This window comes from Lepidothrix coronata, unplaced genomic scaffold (genome assembly GCF_001604755.1).
Source record: "Lepidothrix coronata isolate B3197 unplaced genomic scaffold, Lepidothrix_coronata-1.0 Scaffold13, whole genome shotgun sequence".
Classification (NCBI taxonomy): domain Eukaryota; kingdom Metazoa; phylum Chordata; class Aves; order Passeriformes; family Pipridae; genus Lepidothrix; species Lepidothrix coronata.
Window position 1 is genome coordinate 3229170 of NW_016690193.1, and position 20960 is coordinate 3250129.

Consider the following 20960-nt stretch of genomic DNA (forward strand, 5'->3'; position numbering starts at 1 on the left):
ACTAACATCTTTTTACTTGTGCCATGGTAGATGCATTTTGGAATCGGTTCCCTCCATACCAAGGATCTTTGAGGGTGGGATAGAATAGATGAGAAGTTGCTATATCTGCTGTTACTTTTCTTTGTGGGCAAGTAGAGCCAGGCACAGTCTTTTACTTTTAGCTGCTGGGATGGGTGAGATGCAAACAAATCTGCTGGCCTCCAAGGGTCATGTTCAGCTTGGAATTTGCTAAATGCAGAGTTGAAGGCTTAATTTTGGAAAAATAAAACAGGAAGGGAATCTTTGAGAAACAGAATTCTTTCAGTTCCAGAGAAAAGGACGTGAAAAGTTTACTTTAAGAAAATCAGGAAGTTTTATTAATTTGTTTGCAAAAAGAGATTCATTTTTGGGAATGTTTTGAGTCGTGATCATGTTCAGTAGAGCTTTTTATCCAGTTCTGCAAGCATTTTGTGTTATATTTCCTTGCATCTCCTTTGTCAGTTTGTGTCCCTTACCAGGGGCACAGTCACTACCAGGCCAGGGAATATTTTTCTTGCATTCGATCAGTTCAGAATGAGACCTGGAATCTGGTGTTTCCTGACATTTTGAACATGTTTGCTGCTAGTGAGTTTGAATTGTTCTGATATTATTACAGAAGAACTAATATATCATCAATTACTGGCTGTTGATCTTCAGAATTTGACTTGCTGGCTCTAAATAAGCAGTTATGTTAATAAAAATTGGGGAATGATTCTAGGAGCAGCGGGGCTGATAGTCCCCATACAAGGTGGAAGCTGCACAGCACCCTCAGCCTCTGTTCCCACGTTGCAGTGTTGGGGGCTTTCTACCTTCTGTTTTAGTCTTGCTAGAGCTGTTGTTAAACTGATTTGATTTGTGAACTGAACAGAAAGTACAGAATAAATGTGCTAGGGATGTGGAACAAGGGATAGGGCATCGTTCTCTTGGGAACTGGGAACTGTTCTGCTGGTTCACCACATCTTTTGGAGCAACGCTTTTAGTAAAAAACTTACCAGGAGCTCTCTAGGCAGCTGTTTTGTCCTAGAAGGATAGAACTAAAATTAAGATGAATTGCTAATCTCTGAGTATTAAAATTCATAGCCTAGAAAGCTTTGTTGTCTCTTAAAATTTAAGACTGTGACTGGATTCTGTTTTCCTTTCATTGGTAAATCTACCTTAATTTCACTGAAAGTCAACGTAGCAGGCAGCTGGAGAGAAAAATTCAGGCTGTTTAATGAGGCACTGTTGAAGAAATCCAGTGAGACAAACTAAGATGAATGAACACGTGGGAAGCAACTGCCGTCAAAGAGAATAATATGCTGCATTTTGAGAAATATAAACAAGTAGGAGGGTGGTAATAAAGTGCTTGCACAGAGCAAGCCAATTGCCTAGAGCTGGGTACCCAACAGTAGTTAATCTGGGAGATGAAGCTATTGTCCCATTGCACTGCTTTCTTAAAAGAAACGAGAAGAACTGGTCTGGCACTTTTGAAAGGCAGGGCAGCATCTGAATCAGTATCATGAATGACCCTGTTCAGAAATTGTTGCTTTTCCTGAAACTGGAGGAGGGGGGGAACCAAAACAGAACAAAAAACCCTCAACCAAACAACTAAAAAACCACCCCAAACAAACAAACCTCAACAAACCCCAAAAGTATACCAACAAACCCTGAGCAGAGTTACTGATTCTCTTTTATGACCACTTTGTTTTTTTCTTTTTTAATGGAAATTTTTTGTTTTTCTGCATGATTATCTTATAAATACGTACTCCAGAAAAACATTTGAACTGGGGCAGTGTATCTTACATCTGTGTCTTCTGAAATGCAAAATGGGGAGATCATGTAGGTGCATCTGTGTTTTTAAAAGTATTTGTTCTTCTTTTTGTATTGACTAGCATGTTACTAATAATAGGACAGTGTACTCTGTCAGCATGTTTCATTTACCATGTCACTATTAACTTCCAAAAAGTTCTTAAGTGTTCTAAAACATTATGGGCTTTGGATCTAATTGCGCCAAGCCTGGTGCTGGATACTTCTGGAGGAGGACATAGGCCCCCAACGCTCTTCTCCTATCAAATTAGAGAATTTGTGCTGAGTGATATTTTTTTTTTACATCTTTCTTTTTAAACCTGTATGGTATGCCATCTTAGTTGAGCCTCTTAATAAAATGTGCTGTAGTAGCATACAAAAGCAGCAAACATCTCATGATGGAGAATAATTGTCTTTAAATTATCTGTAGGGGAGTGGTTGGAACAAATGATCCCTGCAAATGGGATTCCCACTTGCCTAAGTGATGAGTGAGATGATGCCACAAGCTTCCCTCCCCTCAGCATGCTCACAGCCTGCACAGTTATTTGTGCAAGTGACCAGGTGACAGCTCCTGCACCTCCAAATTGCAGCCCAGGTGGATATTAAGCATTTTATACAAAGAGACGCCCAGTCCGTGATCTTCCAATCACCCTCTTTTTGAAAGGGGTCAGTGTGTACATTTCCCATCTCCTAGACTGTTTAAGCAAGCATCCGTTAGAGGCCCAAGTGTTAAGAAGTTTTTAAAGACCTCTTTTTGTTTGAGTCAGGAGAGCAGCTGTTAGGTAAACGCACATCTGTTGTGGTTAAATTTTTTATTTGCCACAAGTTTGACTCTGCATCATTCCCTGACCCTGACTCCTGCTCAGTTAATAGCAGGAGGGTATTCCCAGAAGAGGAATCTGTCCCTGGGGATGTGCTTTGTTTGTTTGTGGAATATAGAAAATTATTTTCTTGCTCATACGCTTATCTTTATACTCAAAGTGCTGTTTAAGCTGCTTGTACTCTTGAGTGTCACTATTTTTTATCTATCACCATTCTCTTTCCATTCATCTATCACCATTCTATTTCCATTCATTTATCACCATCTATCTTCATGATGCATAGCATGGATAGATGGCAAAAAGATTGAAAATATATCTTGGGCTTATAGAAAGAAGACATTTTTTTCCAGTGTGATAAAAATGCCTCTGACTTACTATGCTTTTACTAAGATCTCTGTGTATTTCAGTTTTTATTTTGGTTTCTTGCTTATTAGTTTTGGCGAGAAAATCACTCACAGCTCATCCCATCTGTATCTGGGATTCGAGGACTTAGGCACTTTACTTTTCATTAAACTGCATACATGATTTTGACTTACGGATGATAGAAAATGAAAGGTGGAATGAAATGGCTACAGAGTTTTTAGAACTGAATAATTCCCCAACCAAGTTATGCAGTTACTTCAAGTGAAAAATTAACAACCTACTGTGCTTGGCATTTTAATAATGCATAGTAAGCTGGGCCTATGTCTGGGGGTTTTGTTTGTTTATTTGCTTTCTATTCTGTTGGAAGTTGGGGGGTTTTTTTGTGTGTGTTTTGACACATAAAGAATCAAGGACATAAATGGCATAAGGTTTATTTAATGCATATGTAATCGTTCATTTTTTTTAATGGCAAGATTCTGCATCTGAAACTGTAATTTTTATGTTCAAGGTGTAGATACTGAGGACTTGATATGCTTTAGGTAAGGCACCTGTGGGGTTTGAACATGAATTTAGAAATACCTTATGAGTAAATCTGCCTCTGTATGAAGTATGCAGCAGCTCGACTCCTAACAGCAACATATATTGACTTGTATATGTATTGCCATGTGTGTATTTTGTGCTTGTATATGTATCTTTTGGTTTCCATTTTTGTTTTTCTTTATTTCTTTCCATCACTTTTTGCCTGGAAAACAAAAAAGCTTCGTTTTGTTTCCTTCAGTTCTGCTATTTCCATCTCGCTCCATTTACTCTGTTCTGATAAACCAAATGCTGTGCTGCAGGAATGATGCTGCAAGTGGAGGGAGAGATGACAGACACTGGTCTGTTAAGTGACCCTTGCTTACCTGCATCTATCCTTTTCCTCTGCACTTCCCTCTAATTTTTCTTCTCTCTTGCTTTGTCGTCTCATATATTTCTGTAGCTCTTCTTCCTCTACCAGCCATTGAAGATCATGGGCTGTAGTTCTAGTTCTTCTGAGCTAGGCAGTGACAATAACTAAAGGATGGTAGCAGTTACTTCCCTACCTTAATTCTGCACTGCTTGGAGCTCCTGCGGTAAAAGTGTCCATGAACACACACAACAGGCATTCAAATTGAGCAGTTTGACACAAAAGTATGTTTTTGTGCAAAAACAATGTACTTGTGCTTGAGATTGCCCCAATCCAGGTGCAGGACCTTGCAGTTCTTTGGATATTTAAGTTTGTTTGAAAACTGTTTTACTGGAACAAAGAAAGCTGATAGGAGTTTTGCATTATGTAAGTACTTACTATGATAAAATGGTGTAGTAAGCTTGGTAAAATTGTGTTTAAAATAGTGTTAATAATCTAATTTTGGAGTGAAGAGGAGCCTTTTGTTCTTCTGCCTTCCTGCTTGGAATGGTTGTTCCAGTCTTGCCTCAGGTTAAGTAGATTAAGTGAAAGGGAATTTGGAGTGAACAGCACAGATTTTTATTTTTTCTTCTTATGAACAGAATTAGGAGGTAGAGTCTAGGTAAAGGTTATATTTGTTAGGCAGTCTGTTCAGGTCCTCATGGATTTGTCCACCCAATTTCTGCTTGCCTTTGTTGAATCAGAGACATGGTTCTTCTGTTGGTTGAATTCTGTCATATCAAAACTTTTACAGATTCTGCATTTATTGAATTCATTTAAGACTTTTGGGTTCATGGGCATCCATCATGAGGGGGCCTCTCTTATTTTAGCTAAAAAACTTTAGATAGCTGCTGCCTTACTTTACTGAGCTTCTGGTATTATCCTGTTCCGGTGCCCCTGGTGCCAATTGTGAGTGGGGTTTTGAGGCATGTGTGTTTGTGTGCAGGGAGGAGGGGGAAAAATTTGATTAGTTCTGTCTGATCTGTTTCTTTACTCTCTTCTTCTGATTGTACCAATTTTATTTTTATCATTCACACAATACCTTCAGCAATTTGGCAGGTGGTCTGTGGGAGATCAGCTGACACCAAATGACTGAATGATTAAAAGCATTATTCTAGATATGCAGGAATTATTGTAAGAAAATTGCCCTGATCATTGGGCTGGACCCAGGAGTGGTGGTGAATGGTGTTACATCCAGTTGGTGGCTGGTCACTAGTGGGGTTCCCCAGGGTTCAGTATTAGGGCCAGCCCTGTTTAATAGCTTTATCGATGATCTGAATGAGGGAATTGAGTGCACCCTCAGTCAGTTTGCAGACGACACTAAGTCGGGCAGGAGTGTTAATTTGCTGGAGGGTAGGAAGTCTCTATAGAGGGATCTGGATGGGCTGTGACTCCATGGACCAGCAGTATGAGGTTCAACAAGGCCAAGAGCTGGGTCCTGCCCTTGGGTCACAACAACCCTAGGCATATTGCTACAGGCTTGGGAAGAGCGGCTGGAAAGTGGCCCAGCAGAAAAGAATCTGGGGGTGCTGGTCAACAGCCATTTAACATGAGCCAGCAGTGTGCCCAGGTAGCCAAGAAGGCCAATGGCATTCTGGCTTGAACCAGAAATAGCGTGGCCAGCCAGGACCAAGGCAACGATTCTCCCCCGTACTCGGCACCAGTGAGGCTGCACCTCAAGAACTGTGTTCGATTTTGGGCCCCTCATTGCAAGAAGGACATTGAGGTGGTGGAGCATGTCTAGAAAAGGGCAAAAGAACTCATGAAGGGTCTTGAGAGTAAGTCCTATGAGCCACAGCTGAGGGAGCCGGAAGTGTTTAGCCTGGAGAAAAGGAGGCTCAGGGTTGACCTTATCACTCTCTACAACTTGCTGAAAGGAGATTGTCGCCAGGTGGGGTCAGCCTCTTCTCCCAGGCAGTTAGTGACAGGACAAGAGGAAATGGCCTCAGGCTGTGCCAGGGAAAGTTTAGGATGGACATCAGGAAGAATTTCTTTACTAAAAGGGCGGTTAAGCATTGGAACAGGCTGCCCAGGGAGGTGGTGGAGTCACCACCCCTGGGAGTGTTCAAGAAACGACTGGATGTGGCACTTGGTGTTATGTTTTATTTGACACGGTGGTGTTTGGTCAAAGGTTGAACTTGATGATCTCGGAGGTCTTTTTGATTGTTATAAGTAGTTTTGAAAGTGTGGGAGAAATTCAGAGCTACAAGTAAATCATGGCTTAAAAGATAGGATCTCTGTGATGGGCAGAGTATGCCTGCCTTAATCCTGTTTGGTGTGTCTGGACTGGAAGTTTCTGTCAGAGAACATGGCAATGATACTTTTTCATTGTGGGGGCATGAGGGAAGGGGAAAAGGGCAGAGTTCGTTACTCTAGGGAGTTGTTTGAGTTGTGGTATGCAAAGTGGGAAAAGACTACTTTTAAAGTCCTGAGCTTGAGGCAGTAATACTAAGCTTTACTCTACCTCTTCAGTCTCCCTGCTATGTATAAAAGCAGTTGCCAGTGTGAGAGCTAACCCTAACAAAGGGCTCCATTCCCATTCTGGCTGAGAAGGAGAGTAGAATGTGGAAATCGTCTTTCTGGGTTAGTAAAAATAAAAGCAGCTCTCACTCTCCAGCTGTAGCTACAGAGTCTTTGCTGTGATTGTTTCCCATGGATTTTGATGAGTCATCTGAACACTTAGGATGTTCTTGCTAGTTGTATTTAGCAGATACTGCAACACCTTGAAAACAAACAAAACCTCAGTATCGGCTCTTAACTCTCTTTGTATGAAGTTGTTTGGTTTTTTGGCGAAGTGCTCCACAGATCTGGGATTTTGGTACTGTGCTGGTTTGGGCTCAGGTAGAGCTTAATTCACCTGTTTATGTGTGTGATAGGTCTATTTACAACAGTCATGCAAAAGCCTTATAGGGGGTGATTTTGTTGTATATACTTATCTTTCATACAATAAAAACATTTTGCTGTAAAGTCATATTTTAAAGATAAGTGATACTGAAATTTCATACTTTACATTTCTTCTGAACCTGCTACTCTGTGTACTGGTTAAGAGAATTCAAATAGCAGTTACATTTGATCACTGGGAAAACCTAAAAGAAATCTTGTTTGTTGTGCAGTATGCTTTATGTCAGATTATATAATTTCATAATTTATGATGTGCAAAATGTTCATAATCCATATTGACCATACATGTGTAATGTCAGCTCACAGTTGTATGTCGTCAGATTATCTGAACTGTGAACTAACCATGCTGCAGATCTGAAAATAGTTCAGGTGTGTTGGGAGTTGGCATGACATGGCACAGCACTACATAAAATCTGTCTTTAATGTTTCACAAGTCACTGTGTCTCACTGCAACTAACAGCAACCAGTTTTGCCTGATAAGAACTAAACTTAAGAAAGTTACTGTATAGAACCATCTTGGAGATGTGTTCCTGGCATGGAAAGCACTGAGAGGCTCAGCACAGAGGTGCCCATTCTGCCTGAATTCAGTTCAGCTTCATCTGCAGTCATTATTAGCTCTTGTTCTGCTGTGGGTAAACTGATGTCACGTTAAACTTCCTTAATATTAGGTTTTGAAAAGATTTATTTTAGCATGCTGTAGCACCACGCATAGCACATGCAGAAACATCTGATAGGTAAAGGATTCCTGTTGGAGCCCCAAGTGGTTTGTGTTGCTGCTACTTGAGTTGTTCTGTAGAAGACAGTTTGGATTCAGCGGTAGTGGTGCTGAGCCAAACCTAATGAAATTCAGCCAGTATTTCTGTGGATTGCCATTACTTTTGGGGTTCGTCTACTCACTGTTGGCTTGAAAACAGAACACAGGTTTTGCGTTTAGAATTAATTGTGGTTTATGTAGCAGGACTGACTTTTTTAGTGCTCTTAGTTATAAGCTTGGAAGGATGGGAGTTGTGAGAGAAAATTGAACCTAAGTGGATTTTAAGGTTAGTGTTTGGATAGCTCTATTATTTGCTTAGTCTTTCTTATCTATAATTGTAAAGGCTTATCTCAGCCACTTTATCTGAGTGCTCAATTGTCATAGAAACATTTCAAGTATTAGTGCACATTTTAAATTATTCCAACAAACCAAGTAGATAGCCCCACTAACTCCATTGCAAATGTGCTTTAAGGTGCTGAATACTTGAAGGTGACTTCCTATTTCCAGCTTGCACTTCATCGACAAGGTGATTTGTAACATGTAAATGTAATTGATAGCTCTGGCTGGAATCTGGATGCTTTGCATAATTCTATTCCTTGCTGCTAATTAGTCTGCTAGGCACTTGCTTCTCATACGATCCTTTATATATTGACAATCCTAAGAGCAGTATTCATCTTATACAGATATTTCTCCACAAACAGCAGACATTCTGTTAAACTCACAGTCTCAAGTGGCATACTGAGTGGAGACTCCATATAGAGGTTCACAACCTAAGTACTTTTGGGAGATGACCTGACTTTTGTAGGCAGTAAACTTTTCGGTATTAAACTTTTTGGAGGACCAACTCAGTTCTTAAATAATTCTTAATTAAAACAACTTGCTAAAGACAAGCAGACTCTTGTTATTTAAACAGTATTCTCTCTGGAGAACAACCCAAACACTTCAATATTTTGAAAATTGTGTCTCTCAAGGTCAAATTCCACATGAGTATCTGTTATGGTAATCTATTGGTTTGAGGCTGGATTTGATTGTTGCTAGTACCATGAAAATGTCTTTAAGTAGGACTTTGTGTCATTTCCATGCAAGTGAATAATAAGAGAAGGGTGTATGCCAAACTTATTTTCATAAAAATTTAGTAGAAGAAATTATTTAAAGCATTCTCTTGCATTGAAATAATGTAAATCGAACCCATGAAGAATTAAAAAGATCAGAGAGAACAGGAGTTGGTTAGAGCTGGGCTGGGTTAATTTTGTGCCTGGATCTTTGTGCTGCACCTCTTAAGTGGTGTCTTTGCTACTTTGAATTCAAAGAGAGACTTCTTTTGTGCCCAATAGAAGAAGGGGCTATAGCTGATAAAAGTTAGGAAGAAATCCATCTGGTCACAAGAGTTGACCTGAGCTGTCCCTTTGTTTTCTTGATCTCTCATTGATTCTGCCATTCCATATGATGAGGAGAAAATATCCATAGTGCAGGAAGTGCTTGAGGTTTCCAAAAGCTTTAACTTAGGTTGAAGACAGTGGGTTACACAAACCGCTTAGAGCCCTGCCATCATCTGCTGCTGCTTGGAGGACTTAGCAGACCATCACCCAAAGTATTGCACCTTTCTTCTAACTAGAAATCTGTTGACTGTTAAAGAACAACAACTTTCTCAGGGTGTGCCACAGTTATTTCTGAATATTTTATGTGCACTTGTAATCCCACAATGTAGAATAATATTTTGGCAATATAAGATGCAAATTAAATAAATTTAGTGACCACCCAAAAATGTAATTTGGGAAGCAACTGATGTCTCAGTTTGTTCTGGCCACAGCGGATAGGCCTTATGTCCCATAAGTGAGATTCTTGTTTGTGCTGCTTTGCACAGGGATGCGGATGTGGACATTTGTTTTAGGTGAAAATTTTCAAGGTGTGTTGTTCTGCTACAGGCTAGAGCCTCCCTCTGTGCCTCTCTGCTCATTTTTTTCAATGCTGGTGCTGTTGGTTTTTTTCATAGCAATAAATATAGCTGTCTAACGTTCAGTTTTTCAGCACATACTCTGCTCTTAATGAATGTGATCATTTACACAGTGTCACTGTAGTATTGGCATGCTAAATAATTTAGTGAGCTGTGGCAGGTAGATAACTCTGCGGTGTCTGTGTTACTATGGCAATACATTTGCTTGATGTAAATATTAGTCTTTCTGACCATATGAATCTCAGGGCTTCTGACATTATTAGCTGTGTTTGGGAGGTCGGAATGTGTGTATCTAAAAGAAAAGTTGTTCTGGAAATATTAATAGTTTAAAGATTACTTTCTTTTTTCATAATTCCTTCTGCTTTGTGACTGAACTACATAATCTATTGATTGTAATGAACAGAGCAGAACATTTCTCCCATTTCTTTATCATGGTTGTAATGCAGCTCCATTATAAAGAAATATATAACTGTATTCTGATCCTCTAAAAATTCAGCCGACTGAAATGAAAGGAAGTAGGATCTTGAGGTCCATCAACTTTGCTCTCAGTCAAAGAGTCAAATAAAAAATCAAACTTGGAAGAAAAATTCCAGGGGTATTAGACTGAGTTCCATGACTTGGAAGGGAAACTAAATGTGAGAGGCTTTTCCATTCCCTTTATGGGTACCAGCAGGTATAGAATTACTTAAGAAACACCTGATTTGTCATAAATCAACGTATAAGCAATATGTTAATGAAGTTTGTTTCTTAAATATTTATTTAGATATTTTTTCAGCCCATTTTCATGGACCATTTCCAGGGAAATTGAACTACCTTCTGCAAAGCCTTTTCTCAAATGCCAGCTTGTACCTGATTGTATGAACTATTCTTTGTCTGTTATGATCTGCCAGCACCTTTGAGGCAACAAATAGAAGTGGTAAAACAATTAAATCAGTTACCTTTTTGAAGTATGATATGGCATCACAGCTGATAGTCTGTATGAATGTTCAGTCACTTCAAGCCACGAATACTGAATGTACACTGGTACTATTTGTAACATTTTATGTGCTATTTGAAACCTTTCTGTGTTTAACTGCTAAGCTTAAGATCAGTTTTGGAAAGAAGATTTGTCTGGAATGTGCCACCCTCCCCCTGTGTTTGGAATTGTCCCCAACATTCCTGCCAAACATCTGCAAGGTAGGAAAAGAAATCATAGTAAGCGGTGAATGAAGTCTTTAATTATTTCTAGGGTAGATTATACTGGAGGCTTCTGTGTGCTGCAGTCTGACATCGCTGCTCAGCACCTTTCTGTGTTTGGCACATCAACAGTCAAAGAAAGAAATAATTAAAAACCCCCAGTAGTAGCCAAGCACAGAGTTCCGAGTTCTTTGCATTTTACAGAATAGACTTTGCTGGACTTCTGTAAGTGTTCTTTACTTTTCCTGTCTCTGAGATGATAAAACTTTTGCTATCAGTGCTTGCAAGTAAGGCAAAGCTTTTACTGGACAAGAATACAAACTAGAGTTGTTAGTTGCCTTTCCATGTCACTGATGCTCAAAAATGCTAGTCTGGAATTCAAGTTAACCTAGGAAAATTAATTATTTACCACCTATCTTTTCCTGGCAAGGCTGCCTGTGGGAATACTGTGCTGCTGGCTGTCTCTTTTTTAAAAATATAATATGCTTTAGGTGCATCTGTTGATTACAGATGCAGGGAAGTATTGAAACATTTAGATTCAGAATAACCTACCAAGTATTAGCATAGTTGAAAGAGTAATTGGAGGAGCTTCTCTGATGATGCTTTTAGTAAACAAACCATACTCATAAAATGGCTTGGGAAAAGCCACAACTAGTGCAATGTATTGGAGGAAAAAGACTGCAGAGGGCACTTTATACTCTGTGGGAAGAACCTGTGTAGAGGGAGTTGCTCCTGTGAAATCAGACTGGCAGGATTTTCCCTCAGGCAAAGAGGTTTGATGGTTCTGCTTTTCCAAAGTCACAAGTATCTATTTTCAAGACAGATTTTTGGGAGGGATAAATTTGAGCACTCAAAACCCACTCTGTTCCAGGTTTGGCTGATGTGTGCCATAGGAACTATATGAAGAGTATGGCAGAGGGAGTGGTGGGTGTGTGTTCCTTTGACATAACTTGTACTCTCAGTAGCTAAAAGGGTCTGGTGGAGGCTCATCTGGCAGTGAGTTTGTGGCACTAGAATCTACCACTGAAGTAGACTGCTCTCTCTTTGTCTTTCTCCTTTTCTTTTTTTTGTGTTGTGCAGCATGGACTCAGGGGTTCCAGTGAATACCTATGGATTCCTACAACCAGGGATGCAGGGGAATGCTTCACAGCAAGGCACATACTGAATCTTTTTGTTCTGAGCTGCACTGCATTTCTTTGCTTCTGCTGCTGAAACATGGCATGCCTGTATTTTAAAGCTGGGCTGAAGAAAGTGGAATGGAGTGCATTACAAGCTGAATGTTTAAATTGGGTGATAAATTGAAAGGAACAAAAACGTGTGCCAAAAAGCAGTTGCATTTAATGTTTTACACATGATTTGCTCTGCTAGTTTCTTTTATTGTCACACTGCAAGTACCTTTTCGCTTTGCCTCACAGAAGAAAAAAAATCTAGGAGTTCTGCAATGCCTTTTTTATGTGCATAATGAATGTCTGCTTTTGAGTATTACCTTACAAATAAAAAGTGGAGGTTTTATCCATACTGTTTTTATGCTTTTTGTTGTAATTCTTTTTGTAAAAAAAGAAATTAAATTACTTTTAAAAGGTAATGATGGCTGTCAAGCAGTCCTGTACCTTCCATGACTCTCTTCATGGAAGGAGAGCTGACGCCACTCTTGTCTTGAGATGGGGAGACCCCAGAGGAACTGTGCATTTCAAGCTTGTGCTTATGCGAGATTGTTTTTGGACTGACACATGTGAGTCCTCACACTGGGTACTGTTGATCCATGGATATCTGGCACTTAATTATCCCCTGTCTTGCCTTCTTTCCATTGCTGTCACAGGACAGATACGTTGTGGAGATTAAAATGGAAAGAATATTATGGCCTGTGTCCTTTTATGTTATCCTTAAAAATGATTGTTGTCCACTTAAGGTGCTCACATAGATGCGACATCAGAAGATATAGGGTAGTGTAAGGCCTAAATTGTATTTTCAGTATTCTTTTCAGTAAATGGTGGTGTTTTTATAGTGATATTTCTAGTTTTGACAGAAGATGGTGAAAAAGGAGAGTTAAATCAAACAGATATGGTTTCCAGGCTTTTGTTGTTAATTTAAACAGTTTAGAGAGTATATGACAAGTGTAAATGTCATATATTGTAGATAAAAAAATACTTTTAATCCTTACTGCAGTAAGACAGACAGACGCTGTTGAAATCACAGTAATAAGCGATGTTTACCTGCCTTTTGCATTGGTAGAAGAACATGGCTTTGGGCTCTCAGAAGGGTCAGGAAAAAGTCACAGAAGGCTGGTACTTTCTTACAGCACGAACTCAAAAGGCATTTATTTCCACGTGCAGAACACTTAACTTCAGAGCTACAGTAATACTGAAAGATGTGATTCTAACATCCTGCTTGGTTATTATAGCTTAATACCACTCAGCATTATAATTAGCTTTACTAGACATTAATAAGTGGGTTTAATATTCAAACCATGGTGTTGGAGTTAAGTGTGCCAATGAACCTTATCAGTGGAGCAAAATGTAAATTTTAACTCGTTTATCTCATTAGCTTTTAATAAGGCTGTGCTTCGCAAATCATGGCTGCATCATCTGCTGATTATATCCTCTGATCTACTAAGCAAAATAGCAATCTAATAATAGCCATACATTGCATGAAATCCTCTCACTGGTGTTCTGAAACACTTCATGTGTTTTATTTATTTATTTTTTTCATTTAGAGGGCCTTGATTGTGTCTTATCTCTTCTGCACAGTGCCAAAATATAGAAATGAAGGTAAGATGAGAATTCATTACTTGTAGCCATGGGTTTAGAAGTGTTTTGCCAAATAGAAGTTTCTGATAGGGGCTGTAAGTCTTAAGTGTGTTGTCTGAGTGTGGTGCATAGGGATTCTGAGATTTTTCGGGGCAGGTAAACAGCTAGACTGTCAACTGAATAATGATGACTTACTGCTTGAATAATAATCAGAGGGCTCCAGAACTCTGTGGCTCATATATTAAGGGAGTAACTGGGCTCAGTGATTTGCCTTAGGCTCATGTAAAATGGAAGAGAACTGGAGGAGACTGTTAAGTCTCCTGGCTTGAGCTCCTGCATGCAGGCAGTTACCATTGCCACTCGTGATGATCGTTGTGTGTGCCCTGCATGCTATTCACAGCAAGTAAGAGGAAGTTAAACACATTTGAAGTAATTATTCTGCTAGTCCAGTTTTGATACTTTTTCCCAGCAAATTGCTCATACAGTCCTGTCTGAGTCCAAAGAAACTTGTTCAATCCATCTAGAAACTTTCAGGCTTTGAAGGTTTCCTAGTAAATGTTTATAAGATTCAGTGACTGGGAGTGAGCAGGGTTGGTTCTGGTGTCTGAGGCAACAAAACTCAGTCATTCCACTTGTAAGCTGATTTGGTTCAGGTTTGCTTCCATATGGTCTTTATTTTGAAAAATGTATACTAACCTTCTCAGATTGAGTTCTTTAATGATCGCACCTCTTTCTAGAGCAACATTCCTATGTGTGGTGAGGAGCTGGACTTGAGGATCCTGATGGGTCCCTTCCAACACAGCATATTCTATGATATAACGGTACTTCAGATATATATGCTCTAGCATAAGAGAATTTGTTTAAATGGTTGCCAGAGGTGCAAGTCGAATCTCTTTTCTTACCATACTGTGTTAAATTGAGATTTAAACCCCTTTGTAGCTGAAGGGTGTGAGATGGGACAGCTCTGTAGCACCGTTTTGTAATAGCAGTAGCTACTACCCTCAAGGATACACAGAGTCTGTTGACTGACTGCTACCAGAGGTGGTACATCTACTATGCTAGTAGTCATTGTCACAGTACTGTGTTTCATTTTTTTTGTTGATCTTGTTGATGGTTGAGTTGGTAGATAGATACATTGTCACAGGGAAAACTCACTTTTTCCTTTGTCAGAGAAAACCATGGATCTTGACTCCAAGTCCTGCTGATTTAGAGGATGGAGGGACATTGCCACACCACCACCTTGGAATCTAGTGGACTTGAATTTTCAAGTGTTGGCAACTTCAGGGACCGCTTCTTTCCAATTAGGTTGATCATTGTGGTATCCATAATTGTAAGCATGTGCACTTTTGGTATCAGTACTCCTGAAGAGAAGTTTTCATAGAATCATAGAATGGCTTGGGTTGGAAGGAACCTTAAAGATTATCCAGTTTCAATCCTGCCACCATGGTCAGGAACACCTTTCACTAAAACAGATTGCTCAGGGCCTCATCTAACTTGGCCTTGAACACTTCCAGGGATGGGACATCCACAAACTCTCTGGGCAACCAGTGCCTCACCCCGCTCTGACTAAAGAATTTTTTCCAACATCTAATCTAAACCTCTCCCCTTTTAGTTTAAAAACGTTCCCCCTTGTTCTATGACTATCTGCTCTCCCTCTGTTTTGTAAGCCCCATTAAAGGCCACAGTGCGGTCTCCCTGGAACCGCCTTCATACTGAAGAACCCCAACTCTCTCCGCCTGTCCTTGTAGGAGAGGTGCTTCAGCCTTCAGGCTATCTTTGTGATCCTCCTCTGGACCTGCTTTCGTGTTCTGAGGACTGCAGAGCTGGACACAGTACTCCGGGTGGGGTCTCACAAGGGCAGGGATCTCACAACGCTGCCTAATGGAGAGATGACATATTCTGAAACAACAGTGAAGGGCTTTATTGTTAGAGTGGCCATGTCATGAATTACGGTGCAAGTAGAATGGTGTCTATGAGGCAAGGAGGACTTGAAGACAGAACAGAGATGGAAATGTATGTGATGACAGTTTTGTTTCAGCAGAGGGATAACTGGTGAATGATGTAACAGTTTTGCACGTAGAAAAGTACTCTGCAACTGGTCCATGAAAACAAAAAATTGGTTTGACATAGGCTTTCTAACTCTCATAGTCTTTTTCGCCTTTCAATTGAGAGGTTGAAAAAATAATCATAAATTTGTAATTCAGTGTCAAGAACCATATCCTCAGGAGTAAAGTCTGAGATCTCACTTCCAAACATTCAGTGGTTACAGCTGACTAACACTCCAGGCCTGTGCATACAGACAGACTTTCTCATGCCTCTTTGAACTGCTTCTGCCTCTAGCTTGTGGTTCTCCTTTGGAGCTTTCTGAGGACTTGTGTGTCAGATCTGACTTTGCGTAAGGCTCAGTTTGCAAATTCGGATAGCACATCTATTACCAGTTTCCAAGGAAATTGTAAAGGTGAACTGAAAAATTAAGGAGACGAAATGGCAGAGGAGAGGTACTCGACTTCAGGCCTAGGGGATAAGAGAACACTCCAACTACTTTGAAAAAACCCCAAACCTTGGTGTACTGTAGCTTCTGCAGCTCCAACAGCCTCAGACAGAAGGGCAGAAGTAGAGGTGAGAAGAAGCAGTATTCCCAAAGACATACACAGACACTCCCCACTTTCAGAGCTGTGCAGGCAGGAAGAAGAACAACCTGTTGATGGGTGGAACCTGTGCATTCCCACACCTGTCTCCATAGGTGTTACAAAATTAGATGGGAGAGGCTGTGGTTTGGCTTTTGGTTATCTATACCATGAAGCATTCCTGCCAGGGCTGATATCCAACTCCCTTATTTAGTAGGCCTTCAATATTGATCATTCCAAGTGTTAAAAGGTTCAAATAGTGATTACATTTTATTTTTACTTTATTCTGATACTTACTCCACTAACTGTTTGTTAGGTTAGGTGTTTTCCAGAGCACTCCCTTTATGAGATGAATAGTCTTCTTTGCAATTTGTTAGGTTATTTGCCTTCATTTACCCTCCAGGGTGTTCAAGTTACTGGTTTATCTTCATTCCTTGCTGGACTAGAAAGACACCTATATTTCTGTTCATGTTTTCTCAAAGGTTCAAAGGCAAGACTGAAAAAATTTGTAAGAATTGTTATGAAAGTGTCAGATTACTTCAGTCATTCCCCTCCCTCCCCCAATTGTTCCTTTGATTGTTTATCAGTTTCTTTTTTTTTTTTTGCATGCTGGCAACATGTCTAAGACAGGTGTTGTATAGACTATATGTATTACTTTTCTTGCCAGTGCATTCATATGTCTCATTAGCCAGGAAAGGTAGTTACAAGAGCAGAAGATGCTGTAATGTCACTCAGTTTCCATTTGCACAAGACTGGGTGGTGTAAGAATGTAAAGTATTTTCATAGTAGAGCAGACTTGTCTTAGGGTATCAGAGATGAATAATTAATTTTTACTCTGCATAATGGCCAACTTAACACTGTTTACACGACATAAATAATTTTATTCCTAGGAAAGCTGGAGAAACTTCAAGGGAAAAATATCTACCACCTGTAGAAAATGCAATGAAACTAAACAGAAATGGCAATATAAATAACATGTAAATTTTTCTTTGATCTGGCTTTTTATGCACTAAACATCATAAAAATGCCAACAATCCACTTTGGATTTTGTTGTTTACTACCATATGTATTAAAAGCAAAAACTTTAATGTACAGAGAGAAAGCCATAATCTGTCAAAGTCCACCCAACTTGCAAATCTGTACTAATATTTTTAAATAAGGGTGTCACTGCAGGAGGAGAGGTTGATTTTTCATGGATCTATGCTCACAGATAGGGAAGTGTTATTTTATTGAGGTTCTTGACTTTGCTGTAGGAATTAATATAAAATGAATCTTCAAGTTCTGCTTGTCTGCTCTGAGTTAGAATAAAAAGGGAGAAGAAAAACAGTATTCTTATGCAGTTACCTATGAGACCTAATACCTGGGGTTTTGTGCATTATGGGAACAGGAAACTGGAGGGACATGGTTGGATTTTGTAAGTAGTGCTCATTTTGCCTTTTTTTTTCCTTTTGTTTTCATCTTTGTTAATCACAGAATTTGATTATTCCTCATCCTTGTTCTTCAGCGAACAGTGTGCTATAGTGATTTGTTAGTCTTATCTTAAACAGTAATATTTAGTCAGTGGTTTTCCCCAGATTTGGGAATTGATAATCATAAAAATAATTTTGCAAGTGCTTTTCTCTTTGCCAAGCCTTGAACATAATTTAGGGCAAAGGAAGTTCACTAGCTTCTGGAGCTTTCTCCAAGCTAAATTGCAGATAGATATCTGAAGCAAACAATGTTGGTTCACACAGTGTTCTGTTCTTTCTATTCTCCTATTTATTTTTTTGAAGAAGGAAAAGAAGACCATAGAAGTACATTTACATTCAAAAGTATCAATCCACTAAATATAGCACTTAATCATGAGGTCCTGTCTGCTATCAGGCAATACATGTACATAGGGTGAGGTATGAAAATGACCTTTCAGATTTCAGTAGCTTGTTAAGTTGACTAGGTTTAAGGAGTAATTTGTGATGAGCTTCTGTCACCCTACAGTGCACTGAAACAGTTGTTCTGAAGCTCTGTAGTGATATGCTTTTGCTCATTCCCTTCATTCATTAGTTCATCGTGTCACTAACATGTTTTCACTTCAGAGTGTAGGAAATCATGTTGACTTGGTGGATAAGTATCATGGGGTGGTAATTCTCTCTAAAGTGAGTAGTTTCAGTTAATCATGTACAGAAAGATAAATGACAAATTCCAGTTATCTGGCCAATTACTACAGGCTGTGTACTATAATGAACACACCGAGAAGTATAAAAGGGTTTTTTGTGTAGATAGATAGCTACCTAAATTTAGACAGAGTTATAAACCCATTTTTTCCAGGAGAAAGAGAACTTTGTATTGCACATTAAGTTTTGGAGAAATAAACACGCTTCTAGAGTGAGTATTATGTTAACAACTACGCAAGATCCATTCTACACCTAACAGCTTTGATTTTATGGCATATTCTGTCCTTTTCTGGTGTTTTTAGTTTGAAAGAGGGATAAAGAGAAGTATCATGTACATGTGAACAGGAGAGCAATTCCATCTGCGAAGTAGAAGTTCTTTTCTCAGTGAAAACTTGGCAACAATCCACTTGGGAAGCTTGTTGTTTGGTTTGTTGGTTTATCGATCAAATAATCAGGATAGTTGTAATGGTGTTTTACTGCTGATTCTTGTGCTTGAACTATATTTAGAACCTGCAGAATCATCTCAGAGTTTGGAAATTATAAACAAAAGTTTGTGGCTTCTTTATCATGAAACATGGAATGTTTAGAATATATGTGTATTTGCATTTTATTGTGGATTAGTGCTGGAAGCGTACACATCTTCTTTAATGTCACTTTGTAGACTTGAGAACATTATTCTTGGAGTTCTTATGTTTATTATAATGAGTAATTTGACATGTTCTACAAATCACTTGAAAAATTGTCTTATGTATTATTGCTGTAGCCATAAAATATATACCTTAATCTTGTTTTCTGTAATCTACATATGATAATTACAGGTATATTGATAACATTTCTCTAGACCATCTTTCTCTTGGGAAGGTAGTATTTCCTATTCTGTACACTAGTGTTCTGAAAATAGCTTTAAATCTTCAGAGTATGGAGTCTTCTACTGCTTTACTGCTCTCATTCATCTTCCTGTCAAGAAGGTTTTGTAGAAAGGCAACTTAATAATTTCCTATGAATTTATTTTATACTTTTGGCTATAGATACTGTTTTACCTTTTTTAAAAAAAATGTAAAAAAAAAAAAAAGATGTTCCATTCAATTCAGCATCACAACTTCAAGAAGCATCTGGGTTTCCTAAATTATGAGGAGGCTGGGGCCAGGTTTATATGTCACACAGATGTCAGAATTATCTTGAAAAGCAAAATTGATGCTGCAGAGTGTATTGATCATTTTGATTTCCTTCTTCCACTAGCACAGCCAGAACATAAAGTGGTTTTTGTTAAATATCTGCTTTCTGATGCGTTGCTCCCTCCTACTCCTGGATAGTGATGAATTTTGAAATAAACCCTGTACAAATTCTCAGTAGAGATGGGAAAGTTGACAACAACTATTTTTTACCAGTAATTCATTTCAATTATGACAAAACAAAATTACTAGTGTAGACATAGCAGCTGATATTTGTAATTTACCTATAAATCAAGGAATGGAAGGTACCTTTCATTGAGTGACGTGTGCTATGCCCTTTGGGGTTGTTTTTGTTTCTCTTTGAAGCTTGGTATGAAAGCACACTCACAGCACAAAGTTTTAAACTGAGATTTGTAATGTCTGTCTCACACAGTGCAACATTTTAATTACTTGGTTTTCTATAGAAACAGGCTTTTCTGGGGTCATCAGTTGTGGTAGTGATGTGGGAATGAGCCAGCAAAGTTAAAGCCTTTGAACTGATTTCAGTTCAATGACATCTGCCTTCTTTAGTATGTAGGTAGAAGTGAACTTTTCTGAACTGCTATTTTTAAGGTTTTTTTTTTTCCAAGTTTCGTTTAAGGTTTTAATATCCCTTTTGTAGCAGCTGTCTGCTAGTAGCAGACAAGATACCTCAGTCATACTGTGCCAGAGCTCTACTAAAAATAGAGAGAGATCTATTTTAGATTTTAAGAACCCTAGCTGCTAGTTTATTCTTAAGTTTTCAACCAATGTAATCTGTATTTTGAGCCTCTAATTGTTACTGAATTGTTGCCTTTCTGTAGTAGGCCAAATGTGAGGAGATCAAATACAACAGAGAAACAGGTTTGTTATGTTCCTTATATAAAAGGAACAAATTGTGCCACTTGAATAGCAACCTAATTTTTTTTCTCTCCCTTGCTTCAGATTTATGACCCAGGGATATGAATGTGTAGTTCATTTCTCCTGGGACTTTGCAAGAGCACCTTCAGTGATTCTGTGCTCTCGAGATCCAGTGAAATTGCCTGTGTGCAAATTCCTGTGATAGATGAACATGCCCTGTGGTGTAACAGGTAAATGGGGCCCTCCCTGAGGAGGTCAAGGTCTCTGTCAAGTATTTTGTGTTGTTTAATTACTGTTTTCTTGAGCAATCACCGCCATCTCTCTAGCTTTGGTAATGTGCTCTTTGGTGAACTGTCTTTGCTGGTTACCTGTGTACCTTTCTGGACCCATTCTGTGTAGTTTTAGCTTAACCCATCGATACCTTTTGGACCATACTACCTAACCGGCATCTCTGTTCTTTCATTTTGGCTGACCCATGCAGTAGTAGTCTCTGAGGGCTTGGGATTTGGCTTAGCCTGTGTCCCAGTGCATAGGCTTGCCAGCAAGAGTTGATCCCATTGCTTGCCCGGGAATCAAGCCCGTTTATGCCATTGTAGCACTCCTGAACTGGGGCGGTCAGCTGGGCCTCTTTGCTGTCACTGCTGCTTGTTTACTGTGGGGAAACTGCCTGTTCATGTGTCTAGAGAAC

General features: G+C 39.2%; 1 protein-coding gene across 9 annotated transcripts in view; it reads left to right on the forward strand.

Moving 5' to 3' along the window:
• The window catches only part of FAM160A1 (family with sequence similarity 160 member A1), an 87121-nt gene that overhangs the window by 22091 nt on the left and 44070 nt on the right, over window positions 1-20960 (forward strand). Inside the window, exon 3 of one of the 9 annotated variants that reach the window (XM_017805929.1) lies at window positions 20357-20502. The exons of the other annotated variants lie outside the window; for them this stretch is intronic. The gene's annotated coding sequence lies outside the window, so the exon portion shown is untranslated. The remainder of the gene's footprint in view (window positions 1-20356; window positions 20503-20960) is intronic. 9 annotated transcript variants of the gene reach the window in all.